Raw genomic sequence first — 10,150 nt, forward strand, 5'->3', positions numbered from 1 at the left:
ATATGGACACTGAAAACAATCTCCATCGCTGGGCCTTTTTTGTGAGACCAAGCTTAATAATAGGATTTATATTTGTTTGATATTACAAATAAGTGTTAATGCTAAACTAAGCACAAATTATATGCTTGCGAATGTCGTTTACTTCTTTTTTTTTGGGGGGCGGGGGGGGGATACGGGGGGGGAGGGGGGTGGAGGTAAGGCAGATTTTCTACGATGGACTAAAATATGTTGTATTTTGACTGTGCATATTTTTAGCTTCTGTTATGATCGAGGTCGGTTGATTTGTTTACACTCTTAAAATAATTTTGTGTTTAAAAAAAAAAAAAACGCCGCCCGCAAATCAAACAGCACACTCCAGAGGCATGTCTTCTCTGACGTCGTCACACTGATTTTGACTTCATGAACTGCTTTCCTTCCAATCCGTGCAGGCTATCATTTCATTAATTTATTCATTTATTGTTCCAAGAATAAGCAAAGGTGCATGTGCATCCAGACTATTCAAATAAATGTACAACCATCTCTTTCCATTCGTCGTTCAAATTTGCTGTCCCAGGCACACCTTTATGAAGTCAGATGTTTTTTTATGCATTACGACGCTTTGGGGGAAAGTTCTTTACCAAATGGAACAGCAAACCAAATGTATCTGTTCGGTTTTGATTTCTTGGTAGAAGTCCATCGCGAACGATGAAGACGCCAGTGACACTGGAACAGTGGAAAGTATGGAGTCACTGACCCCTGGGTGAAGATAAAAGTCATCGTTTTCCCGAGCACCTCCCCCCCTCCGGGAGCGTATCGTTGTGCCGCCGACCCGTTGTGCCGACCCGTTTACGGATTGTCTTTTGTCACAAAAAAGACAAAACAAGATGGGCAAGCCATACTAATAATCTCCCTTTTTATTTGACATTTGGGTCACAGTAACGTCACAAATGGTGCAACTGGGTCCAAACGTATGCATTCGCGAATCCTCATAGGCTACGACCTTTGTTTCAAATTTCGTAAAGATCGGTTCATAAACAGCTGAGAAAAGCTTGTTTGCGTAGAGAACTGCGCATTCTAAAAATAGAACATGATTAACGTCATCGTGAGCTTATTACTTATACCGTTTATAGTCCCTAGTGTAATGAACACGTAACTGAAATTTGGAGGAAATCCGTTGATAAACAGCGGAGATATTAGTGATCAAAATTTTGGCAATTTGCGCCACTGTGACGTCACAAATGGCGCAAATGGGTCTCAACTCATACATTCGGTAGACATCATAGCCCCCGAGCTTTGATCCAAATTTTACTAAGATTGGTTCATAAACAGCCGAGAAAAGCTTGTTCAAAAATCATCGAATAGCGGGACGGCGGCATAACGGGTCGGCGGCATAGCGGGACGGCGGCATAACGGGTACCCCCCCCCCCCCCCCCTCCTTACGGCCCAGTCGCGGTAGCCAGGAAGAACGATGCATGGTGACACGTTCCGACCACGACTACTGCATTGTCTTGGACAATGTTAAAACGGTCAGTCAGTTCCAGTAGGCTTTGATGTTCCTCAACCATCGATGCAAATCGCATCAAAACGGGTCCACAAATGTGTGAGGAATACCTACCTACCTTTTCAAGTGGTCAGACCAAAGATGCCTTTTGTGACTTGGATCATGATCTGCCGGAACGGTTGGGGGAAATTTCAGTGCTGCTGTTGGTTGTTGAGCGTCGGTGACCAAATCAGTCATATGATTCTCGAGGAATAAGCAAAACCTGCTTCCAGAACTTTGGACCAAGAGCAAGATCACAACGTGTGATCGGTTTTACAGATATCTAAATCATGTACGCAATGGTCCAAGCAAGATTGAAATCGGTTTGCGATTTTTTTTTTTTTTTTGGACACAGACACGCGTGCGCGCGCGCTCGTGTTTGTACGAATGTGCACGTGACTGTTTCTGTCCAGTTATTAAGAGCAGTACAAACACGAAGTTTAACCGACATTTTTTTAGTTCCTCTTTTCCCCCTCCCTCCCCTATCTCTATTCAGAGCCCATGCTGTCATCAGTTTTAGATTGTTCGTTGTTGTTGTTTTGATTGTGCATTCGTTTGATCATTTGATATGTGAAAAGACATTCGATGAAAAATACCCCTACCCCTCTTCCTGCTAGAACGAAGCACTTTTATTGTTTGATCTCGGTACTTAATGAAGCGGATACCGATTTTTTTTTCTTTGTTTTTTGCTGTTGTTGTTGATGTTAATGCGAGTCGTATCATGTTGATGATGTTGAGATGATGTTTGATTGCAGCAATGCAAAACGTTCAGTTTATTCCTTATCTAGTCTCATGCTCCCTTATTGTTGATGTCGTGTTTTAGGGTGGGGGGTGGGGGGGGGTTATTTTTTGTTGTTTTTTGTTTTGTTTTTCTTAAACTGACTATTTCATGCTTTAGTGTGGACAAATATTCATTTTATATACCTCTCTCTCTCTCGTCATGTGTTTATCTATATTTAATGGTTATTCTGTTAACACGGCTTCTGTTCTTCCCATACATTATGGGCATGTGGCTGATTCGTCAAACCGTTTGTCATTATCATTGTCTCTCTCTCTCGCGCGCGCGCGCCCGCTCTCTCTCTCCCACCCATTCGTGCATAAATGTTTGCACCTGTCTGTGGCATTAACTTTCAAGGGATGAAATGGGGCGTGGCCAAAAGATAGGTATCATTAGTCGACCCCCCCCCCTCTCTCTCTCTCTCTCTTTCTCTCCCTCCCTCTCTCTCTCTCTCTCTCTCTCTCTCTCTCTCTCTCCTATATATACATTATGTATGCACATGTCTGCAGCATTGAGTCAAAGACCTAGCCCTGAACAACTTGGCATTAGGGGAGTAAGCCATCAGGTCGTTAAACTGAACTCAGATGTGGCATTCACTGTTAGCTGTTGATTAAAAGATAATTTTTAAAAAGGGTGTTGGGTGGGCAGGTCCAAGAAATTGATGTCAATCAGACCTCTCACTCTCCAAACCCACCCCAACCCAAAGAATTTCTCCATCCCACTTCTTGTTTCTCCCCCTACTCCTTCTTCATGTTTTCCCACAAACACCACGTTTGGGTTTTGTTTTGGTTTTGTTTTGGGTTTTTTTTGTTGTTGTTGTTTTTTTGTACGTTTTCTTGTGGGGTTTACTTTTTTTTTTCTTTTCTCTCACCATACCCACTCTTGTAATTACCCATATATTTGTCACGGGTATCTTTTTCTCCATGGATATAAACACTACATGTGCGTGCGCACTTGTGTGTGTGTGTGTGTGTGTGTGTGTGTGCGCGCGCGCGTATGTGTGTGTGTGTATGTGTCAGTGTGCGCGCGCTTGTGTGTGTGTGAGTCTGTGTATCTGTGAGAGCCTATCATATGGGACGATGGCTCGGTCAGACACAATAAATAGGACACAATCCCAAGTCGCTATTTGCTTTTTGAATAATTTGAATGTCTTCATGCATATAAACATTCACGTTATCTTTGTCGCATTGTTTGTTTTCTTTACCGTAGTCTAGGTAATCATTAGTGACTCTCAAAAAATACAGTCTGTTTATTAAATAAGTGTCACCCAATGGGAGAAAAAGAGAAAGATGTGACTTTTAAAACACTGTTTCCATCCTCCACCCCACCCCCCTAGAAACGGGATTTAACACTCACCACGTTATCCATGTTCAGTAAATATCCACAGAGTGAAGAAGGGTATTTTGTTGAAGTTATGGAATGTTGGAAATGTGTAATGTAACGATTACGGTATCAATTTTGTAAAGAAATTGTCACGTGTTTGCATTCTCTTTGTTCTGTTTCATGGCCTGTCATTATAAATGATGGTAAATGATGTGTGTGTGTGTGTGTGTGTGTGAAACCCGGCGAAGAGAGTAAAATGTTTGTTTGGACAATTAGAACTAAGGTTTTGAAACAGCGTTTGCCAGTTTAAAAGAGGGCGTATCTTTTTTATTCTGATTATTTCAGTTTCAAATAGAACAAGGATACAAAAATACGTTATCTGAAAAAACTTACAACCTTCAGGTGACACACTCGCAAAAAAAAAGGACAAATCTTTGAGATATTGTGGAATGGTAAATGATACCTCTTGTCGTGTGTAAAGGACTGTCGTCTACCACCCGCTTCTGGCACCTGTAAATTTGTTATAACATAAAACCTCTCTCTCTCTCTCTCTCTCTCTCTCTCTGTGCTTTCTTTGCGAACTCTAAAGGTATATGATTATGACAAGACAGTTCCTGTGACCAGTTGCGATATTGAACAGTCACTCTGACCGCTCTGATGTCTGCAGTATTGGAGGACTGTGTTTAGCAAACGAAGCATTCTGTCGTACCGGACCTTCGCTGTCACTGTGATGATGTGGGCCTATAGGTGTGGTACGACATATATTGTTTCTTGTCATCCCTAGAATAACAATATTGTTATTGTTGTTGTCATTCCTCCTGTTGTTGTTCTCTTGCTGTCCGTAGTCTTTTTTTTTTCTTCTTCTTCTTTACTTTCTTTTTTAAGATCTTTTTTTTTTTTTTCTTTTTTTTTCTTTTTTTTTTTTTTTAGCTGTAGCAGTTTTCTGATGCTGCTGTTTGCCTGTTTATCGCCCGCTGAAGTCACTGCTTTAGTTTCCGCTGCCAGAGCTAAAGCTAGTTTCCGTGTTTTTTGTCACGTGTAAACAGTTTTACTGAAGCTGTACAGGCACAGCGCATACGAAGACGAGCAAAAATCCTTCATACTCCAAAACGGGTTAAAGGAAACTCAATCTTGAAGAGTTCTTGAAAAAAGTTATTGCCTTTCGGTTCATAAAAAGGGGGACACTTAAAATGATTGAATAATATGTGGACCTTTATTTTGATTCACCATTTAAAAGCCATAAAAATCTTTTCCAAGACCACTGTTTAAAAAAGTGAATACACAAATTACAAGTTGCGCCACCATATATATATATATATATATAGAGAGAGAGAGAGAGAGATAGTTCGCACTCTCTTCGTGTCCTGGGCTCCGCTCCTTGCAGAAAGCACTGAGGTAAACACCAAGACCAGTAAAATTAACAAATATCAACAACAGTAGGCTCTTCGTGTCTTTAAAACTTGTATAGCAGCAAATTTATTTTCGCTGTAAAAACAGCTTCTTCAGGCAAGGGTACAGGTATAAAAGATAGATAATACAAAGTTGAAAACGAACACCTATTCTGTTATAAAAAATTTTAAAAAACCGAAACAAACAAAAAATCTGAATTTTCGCTGCCAGTCATAATATAATATATATTGTAGGCATAGATCGTTTTGTGTCAGTATTTGCACCTCATTTTGCTGCTGCTGCTGCTACAAGCAGTTGCTGTTGCTCAGTGATCTGTGGCTTAGCTCTAAGCAAGTTATGACTAGTGTGTCAGGCATCTGTAGCGCTCATTGTATTTACACGAGAACTAAACGTTGATCAGAACCTGCTGTACGGCTGTGAAAACAATGCACATAAAACGAGCATGGATCTTTTGTGATTGTTGAACTCGATCTCCTGTTATCTCTTGCCAGTTCCCGTTCGTTACTCGTTATATTTACTTCTTTTTTTTTTCTTTTTTTTTTTTTATAGGTTTGCCTGTTTTGCTATCCCTGGTTCCTCCCCTTGGTTCCAATTCAATGTGTGTGCGAATGAATGATTGGACGTTCTGCAAATACCCGCCAAGGCAAAATGGCCTCATCACAGCTTGTGTGTAATGTCATTTTCTCACGTTTGAATTGTTTGTTTTCTTTTTCTTTTCCCTTTTTTTTTTAAACGGCATTTCTTATAATAATTGCTCTGAAATGATGATGATATTGTCTGGCCACTGTTGTGAGATAAAAAAGAAGCACGTGTGATTATTTCCCTTCCTCCCTCCTCTCTCATGTGTGTTCAGTGCATGTCAAACACCAATGCTGGAATATTTAATTGCAATGCTGTCTGTTTCTTCGTCTGTCCCTTTTTCTCTGTCTCTCTCTGTCTCTTTATCCTTTTATGTCTCTGCGTGCTTATGCGCGAGCGCGTATATGTCTGTATGAATGTATATACGTTGTTGTTGTTGATTTATTTACATGTTCCTTATTGTGCCAGTGCTTCCTTTCAGTGAGCAAATTCCCGTTTAAACGTGTGTCTGCTTTTCACAGTGGTTGGAGTCAACGTGAGTGACTGTATTCATGAAAGTTATGCATCTTCATGCATTTTACTGTACAAGTGTACACGTTGTTGTGATGTATGTATATGGATACTACTATGTGATTTGATGTGCATACTGGTCTTAGAAAGAAACAAATGTTTTTATTCTTCTTTTTCTGTGTGCATTTCTTCTCATAACAGTTTCCTTACCTACCTTTTTTTTTCATTAAATGATGATCGGTGTCCAGATTATAAAAACGTCAGTTTTGTTTGTGTTGATAATAATGTGGTGTTTTTTTATGTATATAATTTTATCGACGATGTGATTTTTGTTAGTGATCACTTTCTTCTTTGGGATTGTCATTATATCTTAGAATGATAGTGATGGGGACGGATGTATGTGTGTGTGTGTGTGTGTGCGTGCGTGTGTGTGCGTGTGTGTGTGAGTCTGTCTGTCTGTCCGTCTGTCCGCTGTGTTTGTCTGTCTGTCTGTCTTTCTGTTTATCTGTGTGTGAATGAATATGTCACCACAATGTGTCCGTATCGTGAGGACAGATTGGTTAAGCAATTACTGGAAAATATTATCCTTGTGAATTAGATATATTAGATCTCCCTCTCTCTCTCTCTCTCTCTCTCTCTATCTATCTATCTATCTATCTCTACCATACACTCCAATCAGTGTGTGTGTGTGTGTGTGTGTGTGTGTGTACTCAAGTTGAATGTAATCTGTTCTGTGTCATGATATGTGACCCATGAAATCCTTTTCATCAAAATTATATAGTTTCTCTTCTTTCTCGGACTTTTCATCATTTGACTGCATATTCTTTCCAATACTTTCATATAAGATTTTTTTCCCTTTCTAATAATTACATGAATGTGATTTCAGATCTTCTTATATTTGTGGTGTCTCTTTATGTATTGTTGGTCTCACTTTTAAAACATGTATGATAAATCATGATACCCCGTTTATTCAGTTATATTGCTAGAAACTGAAGTATAGAGATATAAAAAATGGTCATGTGAGAGGGGGGTGGGGGGGGGGAAGAAAGCTGTAACTGGGGCAAGTAACTAATGCGAACTGAAAGAATTGGGTCACGCTCACTGTGCAATATTTGACAGCTGTTGAAAGTGGCTGATAGCTGATCAGAAGTTTGGGGGGAGGGGGGTGGAGTCAGGAGAAAGTGGCACAATTAACGAATTAACGCAGACTGTCTTGTCAGTATGATTATGCCCACCGCCCACCCTCCACCCATCCACGCCACGCCCAAAGAAATAAAAACAAAGGAACATGATTGGGGCAAATGAGAGCTCGATCCTAAGTCTTGAGGTGTGACAGTCACACAGACACCGTTCAAGAAACCGAAAGGCTATAAGGTATATATATATATCGGAGCGTGAGAGCCTATGGTTGATTTTTTTAAGAGTTTTGATCTGTTAATTAAGCAATATATATTTTCTAGAAAATGCCTGCAACAGTCTCCATTTCGCTGACAGTCAATGTGTGAAACGTGAGTTTAAAATTAATTAATGGTGTGAAACATGAGCTTAAAACTGATCAATGGGTTTAGACGTGTGGGTCTATGTCTTTCTTCTTTCTTTCTTTTTTTTTTTAGGCGATTGATTATAGAAGGCTGTACAAGCTGTTCCTCACTATAGGAATTGTGTGACTATGACTTGCCACGTCACGGTTAATACCTCGCCAGGACTGGACCCACACAAATGATGAAGGAAAGATTGGGGAAAGACAAGGTCCAATGACACCAAGATGATATGTGGGGAATAAAGAGTGAACAAAATGTCCTTGGCAGGATCGTGTGGTCATAATTTGTGTCAAGTCTGTAAAGAACAAACTTTGATGAAGCGGGGGTGGGAGGTGGGGGGGCGGGGGGGAGGGGGAGGAAGGTGAGTATCATAAAAGCTGCTCAGCCGGGGTTGTGTTGATTATTAATGAGCTCATATCTGTATCAACGTCGCAGTCTATGATATATTTATGATTTGTCGCGTTATGGGGATGGGAACGGAACTGGGATGGAAGCGAATATCAAGAAACATGGCTTGTCAAGAGATTTCAAGCATTGAAAGTCTTCGTTTAGTTATTAAAAATATGAGGGGCGAAATATTTCATTGATACCTTTCAAATAAACATTTTATGTGACTGTTATCGCTTGTTTTGTATGCCGCCTCTCTCTCTCTCTCTCTCTCAGTGTGTGTGTGTGTGTGTGTGTGTGTGTGTGTGCACACTATGCGCTCGAACAAATGCCAAATAAACCAGCAATACGACACTGAGCATACCCAAATCTGTTTATTCAATATAAATGCTGCAGATTAAAACAAAATTCTGAAGATAAAAACAAAAGGCTGAACGCGTACAGACATTATGCGCAAACTGGTGATGACCTCAGTACCCTGCAGTTGGCAAGCCATAGAAAAGAATTACAAACCCGTAAACATCATTAAGTATATTCTACTGAATCTTGCAGACTTGTGAAGACAGTGTTCTGTGAACATACAAGGAAGATCCTCACTGTGAGTGATACACAAGGCAGATCCTCACTATGAGTGATATACAAGGCACCTCACTGTGAGTGATACACAAGGCAGATCCTCACTGTGAGTGATACACAAGGCAGGTCCTCACTGTGAGTGATACACAAGGCAGATCCTCACTGTGAGTGATACACAAGGCACCTCACTGTGAGTGATACACAAGGCAGATCCTCACTGTGAGCAGTCCTTAACTGACAGCTGGTTTTCATTCAGTCAACAGATTTCTTCATTCAGCCCTCTCTGGTCCATCAGAGTTGACACTTTTCATTCATCCACCTCATCAAAGAGCCGTTGACATTTTGTCCCTCTTGCCATGGTGAGTCTGTTATCTCAATACGTGACATTGCACAGTTACCATTACACAGTGTTTTCACACACTTCGATTTTGATAATACTGTTCAAGTTGATAAGAACTAATGTTTTCAGGCGATGACAATTTCACCAAATAGAACCTTACAGATTCAGGTATGTTGCTAAGGTGGCATCACTGACTAAAAGAATCTGAGCACACACACACAGAGAGAGAGAGAGAGAGAGAGAGAGAGAGTTTGTGCATTTGTGTCTGTGAGAGACAGAGAGATTTCAGACAAGCAAGCAAATATGCAGCAGAGAACACAATATGAAGATCAATAGTTTGGGTTTTTTTTTATGTTCCAAACGTTCCAGCAAATGCAAAGGTTTTACTTTACCTTCAACCTTTTCAAAACTCTCGCGTTTCAGTTGTTGTTTTTAATGCGGAAACGGAAACGGACATAAAAAGTCGTCATCAAAAAAACAAAAACAAAAAAAAAAAAAAAATCTAAGTTGACGTCATACCATTTAACAGTTCCGATTCGTTTTGAACATACTGTTCGTGTGTAGTGCAGACCGACTCTGATTTTCCTGAGTTGCCAATCAGAAGAAAAGAAAACACAGAGATAATCCCAGTGATGGAGGAGCTAGAACTTTCAGTTGTATTTTTTTCTAACTTTGTCAAGGATTGAGGTCATCACATCCAGTAACTTGACAATTGTATAATGAACGCCGAAGTCATACAAACAACAGAGCCAGAGTAAAATAGCTACCAAAGAAAAGTTTTAGCTGCCAAGTGCTAAAAAAGGAAAAACGCAATGAGAAAGCTTAAAAAATGGAATGTTATGTCAAACATTTCAAAACCTTTCATGAATTCAGTTCAATTATTTCTAGACATGTTTTTCGATGTCCATCCACTATTTACTGCTTGTACAATGGTGGAGCGATATGTATGAATCAGAATGTGACATTAACAATGATTGAGCCACCATTCACAAACTACAGTGGATAAAAACTTGAATAATCTTGCATTTACCAACACAGTTCCGTTCTTATAGATTTTCAAATATCATTCACAAACAAATAAAAACAAGCACAGAAATATGAAGAAAGAAAAATATATAAAACAACAGAAATATCGGCACACATGTTTCATATATACCTACTGAGCAGTACTAACCCTTCCTGAGGGA

This window comes from Babylonia areolata, chromosome 2, assembly GCF_041734735.1.
Source record: "Babylonia areolata isolate BAREFJ2019XMU chromosome 2, ASM4173473v1, whole genome shotgun sequence".
NCBI classification, from domain to species: Eukaryota; Metazoa; Mollusca; class Gastropoda; order Neogastropoda; family Buccinidae; genus Babylonia; species Babylonia areolata.